This window comes from Polyodon spathula, chromosome 5 (genome assembly GCF_017654505.1).
Source record: "Polyodon spathula isolate WHYD16114869_AA chromosome 5, ASM1765450v1, whole genome shotgun sequence".
In the NCBI taxonomy this organism is placed as follows: Eukaryota; Metazoa; Chordata; class Actinopteri; order Acipenseriformes; family Polyodontidae; genus Polyodon; species Polyodon spathula.
Genome location: NC_054538.1, coordinates 6,532,488 through 6,538,487, shown reverse-complemented (window position 1 = coordinate 6,538,487; position 6,000 = coordinate 6,532,488). Strand labels below are relative to the sequence as shown.

The 6,000-nt window shown below is 40.1% G+C and overlaps 1 protein-coding gene across 1 annotated transcript in view; it reads right to left on the bottom strand.

Annotated features, from left to right (window-relative positions):
- LOC121315488 (methyltransferase-like protein 24) overlaps nt 1-6,000 on the bottom strand; it is a 36,857-nt gene that overhangs the window by 29,776 nt on the left and 1,081 nt on the right. The gene's annotated exons all lie outside the window — the stretch shown is intronic.

The window sequence follows — 6,000 nt, the reverse complement described above, 5'->3', positions numbered from 1 at the left end:
CCTCACCCTTCCAATGTGCTCTTTACAAAAAATAAAATGTAAAACCCAGACACATTTTCTTCTTGTTCATCAAATTATTGAAAAGAAGAAAAGTCAAACACAACGTATGAAAAAAGGTTTAAAACTTCGTAAAACACCCTCCTCTGACTCCAGCTCTAATATTGTAAACAACATCTTCAAAACATCCACACTGACTTTATAAAACTACATGTAATACACCCCAGGCCTGCTGGAATACTTAATTCTAACGTGAAATACTGTACTACTATTATACCTTCTGGAAGACTTTTGTTGTTTCTTTGATTACATGCTGTCAAATGAAAGATCGAATTATGTTCCTATAGTTTTTATTTATTTATTTATTTATTTATTTTTAATTATGTCTCAATCCTAAAATTCTAGGTAATGCAAAACATTTGCTGTATAGCAATACAAGGGAGTACTGTCAATTGCAAATATTCAACCTATTCCCAATCCCCAAACAGAACACCATTGATAGCCTGGTTCATGTATATGCTAGTTATATATAAGCCATATTTGGTGAGCAAAACAGATACCTCACTGTCTGTAATTGTATTTTGTTTTATTTAATAACTTTTGCCAAAATAAACACTTGATAAAATGTAATTCTTATCCCAACCAAATACTGTATGACAAGATTATTGACACTTTTGGCAAGGATGCCGCAGAATTTCTTCAGATCTTTATTTCACTTGGGGACTGCCACAATGAAAACACACTAACAGAGCAGTCCTTTTCTTGGATTGAATGAAAGAATTCTTTTTCAAGGCGTCTGCTCCTCGTTTCCGGACCTGCTGCATGTTTAGGAAGGTCACAGAGAGCTGCTGCTGTTCATGTAAAGGGGTTGCCATTCCTTTTGAAACCGTGAACTTTGAACTTTGCTGAAGGTGCCATGGTGGTGCAGAGAGAAGTTGTTTGGGTAACAGCTCGTTTAATGTCCATATCCTTGTTTACACACATTGTTCTAAATGGAGATTTGAAACTTTCAATCATGTTATTACAGTACAAGCTTCTTCATGGTTGAGGAAAGTCCAGGATTTCTTTTATGTGGAGCGCTTATGTTATTAAGAGAACAGGAATATTAATACTATTTCCAATTACAAGTTTGAATGGCTTTGGGAATCCATGCTGGGGTGAATGGTGAAACAAAGCAGTCAGAAGCTTAGTTTCCAAAACTAGGTGTGAAACTCATTATGGTGTTGATATTAAAGGCTATTCCTCCAGGTGCTGTAGACTGGAGGGAGGTGTCTGAGGCAAGCTACTGTAGAGCTCGGTTAGGGCTAACATGGTTCCTGTTGAACAGCAAGAGAGGGAGAGAGAGAGAGAGAGAGAGAGAGAGAGAGAGAGAGAGAGAGAGAGAGAGAGAGCAAACCATTTTGATGAATTAGAAATTAATTGTAACAGCGTGACAGGTGAGAAAAATGATCTTTTCCATTTGAGAAGAAGTTTACATCAATGTTTAGCTTCCCACTCCTCTGAAGATAAAAAGAATGATACCTTTACATGTTTGCCTTAATTAGGCATTTTTCACCATGTGACAGAAATGCTTTATTGTGTTTTTTGTTCCAGTAGCATCCTTGAAGCAAGCTTCAAACCCTTCCATTTACTTACATATGCAGTACATCAGCAAACAGAGCAAACAAATATCACTGCCCAATGAAGCTATCAACAAAGCAGGGGTTTAGCAAAAAAGACTTGTGGGTTCTCACATTAATAGATACCTCTGATAGAACATTTTCCTGGAATCAGGTAAGGCTAGATTATCACTGATCCATTTTAGATAAAGCTCTGTTTTAGCAGACTGGAAGGCATGATAAGAAGTGTTGGCTGCACTTAAGGAATTGCCTTTCGAATGTTTTTGAGCACAGCTTAAATTACTCCAGTGTTAACAAGGTAGTTGACCTGACCAGGGCAAGAGATAGAAGTAGGTTGTTAGAACTACTGCAGCTAAATTTAAAGCCTCCTTATCTGTAGAGTGTACTGAACTGTGGGAAATGGGATACTGCCAAGAGTGTTCAATACAGTGATTAGAATCATTGGTCACAATTCACAAGGCTTTAACTAAGTTTAACCCTCATAAGGTAACCTGGGGTCCATTCGGACACCACAGTGATTTAGGTTCAGTTATTATGTGGATATAATAACTTGATTTCTGTTTCCTTTTAGGTACCCTGGTTGAATTTCCCAAATTAAAGTGCCTGTATCTCAAAAAAGAGCTAGGAACACAGTCATTATACCAAATGAAAGAGGAGGCTTGGGGCTTCCCAATGATATCTCACATGTCTGGATGTTCCTAGAACAAACTACAGCGTTCACAATACAGTGGTGCCTTCACCTTCTAGGAGACAGCTTATACTTGTTTTATCCATTTTGCAGAGCATAAAAAACACATTATACCAAACGATGGCTAGAAGTAAAAGAAAAGCAAAATGAAGTGTTCATACACACATTTTCATTCATTCATTTGCTCCAGTTGTTAGTTATATGTTGTTTTATTGCTTGGGTTCAGTTGGACCCCAGGTTCCCAGGAAAGTCCGTTTTCCGACGTGTCCTTATGAGAGTGTACGAAAATGTACGATTACTATACAATTTGATATCCATGAAACTGTACTGGGCTGTCGTTTGTTTCTTCAACAAGCTAGGAATCTTGATACCAATTCATACAAACTTAAATGACTCAGTTAAAGCTTTGTGAATAATAGTGCCCATGATTTCTGCTACTTGGTCTATTCCAACAGCACTTCACATCTACTTTGTCACAGTCTGAAAATAGAGGTCTTGAAAACCTGGGGCCACAAACATGGTTTCACAGAAAATATACCTGCTGGAGTGAATCGGATATAATGAAGTGTGCCTGGCTGGCAAGTGGTGACACCAAATGCCAGAAGAACAACAAACAAACTACAGTTGCAAAAGACGCATGCAGTGTCGTTCATTTAAATACAGAAAATAAATAAAATATAAAAAAAAAAAAAAAAAACATTTGCTCACAGAGCACGAAAGAAAAAGATAAACAAAACACGAACACAAAATAGACCTAAGGTCCTCTCCTCTCCTCTCCTCTCTGAGAGCTGAGAGCATCACAGGTTTATATACCGTGGCCGAGGGGTTTAACTAGTTGGTAATTATTCTATTACCCCTTGGCCGCAATCTACATGAATTTATTAATTATGTGTGACTGCTGTCTAGTTTAATCATGCACTAGCCGACAGCCACACACGGGAGACCACATTCTCAAAATAAATAATAAAATAATTGTACAGGGCTCCTCGCCCTATTATATGAGGTTAATCAACACAGGACCTCAAAGTGCTTCAAATCCGCAGCTCTTTGTGCTGGCCCCTGGCTCTAATTCTGTTGTCTAACCCTAGTCACAGTGTGTGACAGGGAGACATGTTATTGACCTCAGTAGCTGTCTGCAGTTCTTCCTACTTAAACCTGTTTAGAACCACCACAAGCAGGTGCAGAGGAAGATGAAATACACAATTGCCTTTCATGAGAATCGTTTTCATATTAAAGTTCTATTGACACACATGCCAGTTTTCGCTTATTGATAATTATTTTTTTCACATAAACACGATGAGTTACGGTACAGTATTGTTTACCTCGAAAGCAAGCATTTTTCATTACTGTTCAATGGTCTGTCAAATTAAAGATAACTGAGTGAAAGCCAACAAAAGCACTAAGGGCTGCTAACTGTTTCTCAGCACCAGCATTCTCTTGCATGAGCTCCATACTAAAGCCCGGCAGCGATGTGGAATGACACATATTCTTTTTAACTTTTTAACTTTTTTTTTCATTTGCTTTGCTGAAGCCTATTGTCCACCTCGAAAATGTTCAAACAATCTTTGCCTTTTTCCACTCCCGTAGGATTAAGGAGATGGTTACTGTTACATTGCTGCGGGGAGTCCTCAGTTTGGCCATTTCTGGCTTATGTTTGTATTGCTTGTTGAGTATTCACAAATCTGTAACATACAAAACAGTGGTAATCATTTACCAGCCCTAATGCTTCAGACCTATAGCGCTGTAATGTTGATAAAACAAACAGAAACAATGTCAATAACTTGAATGCCTAGTTGAATCGTTAGTTTTATTTTCTCGTTGGACAATCATACAGGAACAGTATGCTATAGATATTACACCCTACTTATAATAAGTAAGATCACTTGTTCACTTTACTTGACTCGCCACACCAATTCATTTACTCTTCTTACACCTGCTGCAAACTGCCCAGAAGAGAACAAAATAATAAAACTAAGGCACCAAGAAAAACCATAAATGCCAGATATATTCTCTAATTATAATTCACTGGTCGATTACTAGGGCTTGAGTAGTGTAGTATAAGAGGGATTTGATTTGAGGAACAGGGGTGCTTGTGTAACAAAGAATTAGACATAATGCTAGACAAAACACTCTGAACTCTCACGTCTCATCGGGTCAGGCCGCATCTGCTGGCGCTGAGCGGTTATTGAAAATGAGAGACAGAACAAATAAGGATGAAGCTCTCAGTCCAGGTCAACAGCCAGGCGGCGCCTCTTAGCTGCTGGTTGAGCAAGGAGAAGGAGAAGACAAACATAAAAGACACTCTCGATGAGAGACATAAAAGACAAAGGGATAGATCCGTCACTACTCAGTGCAGCATCCTCAGGCTGCGTGGCTGGCAGCTGGGCAGCGTGGATAGTTAGGATAAAGTACCTTGGGTCCATGTTGGAGAGATGAAAAAATAGAGAAGCCCCCCACCCCACCCTTGGCGGGGCCCAGCTCGGCAGGTGGGGACTCGGACAGCCAGAAGGGGCAGAAAAGTGCTTGGACCTGAAAAGAAACTAAGGAGGTGGGATAGCAAGGTTGTGGTCTTGGTGAGGCTAGCGCATGAGCTGCGACAGGATAGTTGTGGCCGGGGATGCCCTCTAGCCCCGGCGAGGAACCACCAGGGACGGCAGGTGACTTGGGCAGGAGGCTTCACTTCCCCCCCAGAGGGATCCCTGTGCGGGGGGAGCAGTATTAGAAATAAGAGGAGGTGGAGGAGGTGGGAGGAGGAGGACAAAAACAAACACAGATGGAAGGCTGAAGCAGTGCTGAGTGTATAAATAACAAAGAAGGAGCTTGACAAGTGAACTGCCCCCCCTCCCCTTCCCGCCCGGAAGTAGTTTGAGTGGTTAATCCTGCCCCCGCCGAGTTCTGCCAGGGAGGCTAGAGAAGCTATACATCTATAAAACTTGGAAACTCCAAGAGGGAGTGCCCTCTACAGCATCCATCGAATTACACCTAAAGGTTAACATTTGAAGTACTGGTATACTGATTTTCTTTTTTAAAAGCATGTCATTTGCATGTAATAATTACTATAAGATTTGTCATAAGCACACATAAGCAAAAATACTGGACTAAATGCAGGCAAAATAGCAGGACATTTTGACTTTTACTCAGCAATTTTTTTTGATATAGAGGCATGTTTTATTAAACTGAAAACAACAACAAAAAAATGTTCTTGATATTATCCTTATGTCAGGTTGTTGCAATATGCTCTGCATCAAAGATCACTCAGCGAGGACTCAGTACTGAGCCCACATGGCTTTAGGGAGGGCCATTCATATTTAATAAGCTTGCCCATGCACTTCCCCTTGAGTTCAGTGAACAGCCTCTGCTGATTGAGTCACGATGGGGCTTATTCTCCTCTGGATGCCTCCAGTGTTTTCAGTAACAGACATTTAAAGCCATGCAAGCTATGAACAGTAGCACTTAGTATGGTCAAGCAATAGCATTGTAAGCTTCCTGGAAGTCTTCATCAGCGTTTCTGAAGTTCTTACTGGCAGGTTGTTTGTAATTAAAAGAAAATAGTCCTATGTTGTTGTGTTATGTTTAAAGCAGAAGAATGGATAATTTCTACTGTAGCCTGTTATTTCCCACGGTACACAAGCATGTTGTTACTTAGGCTATAATAACCAGCCTTCCTAAAAGCATCCCCCCAAAAAAATGTTGATC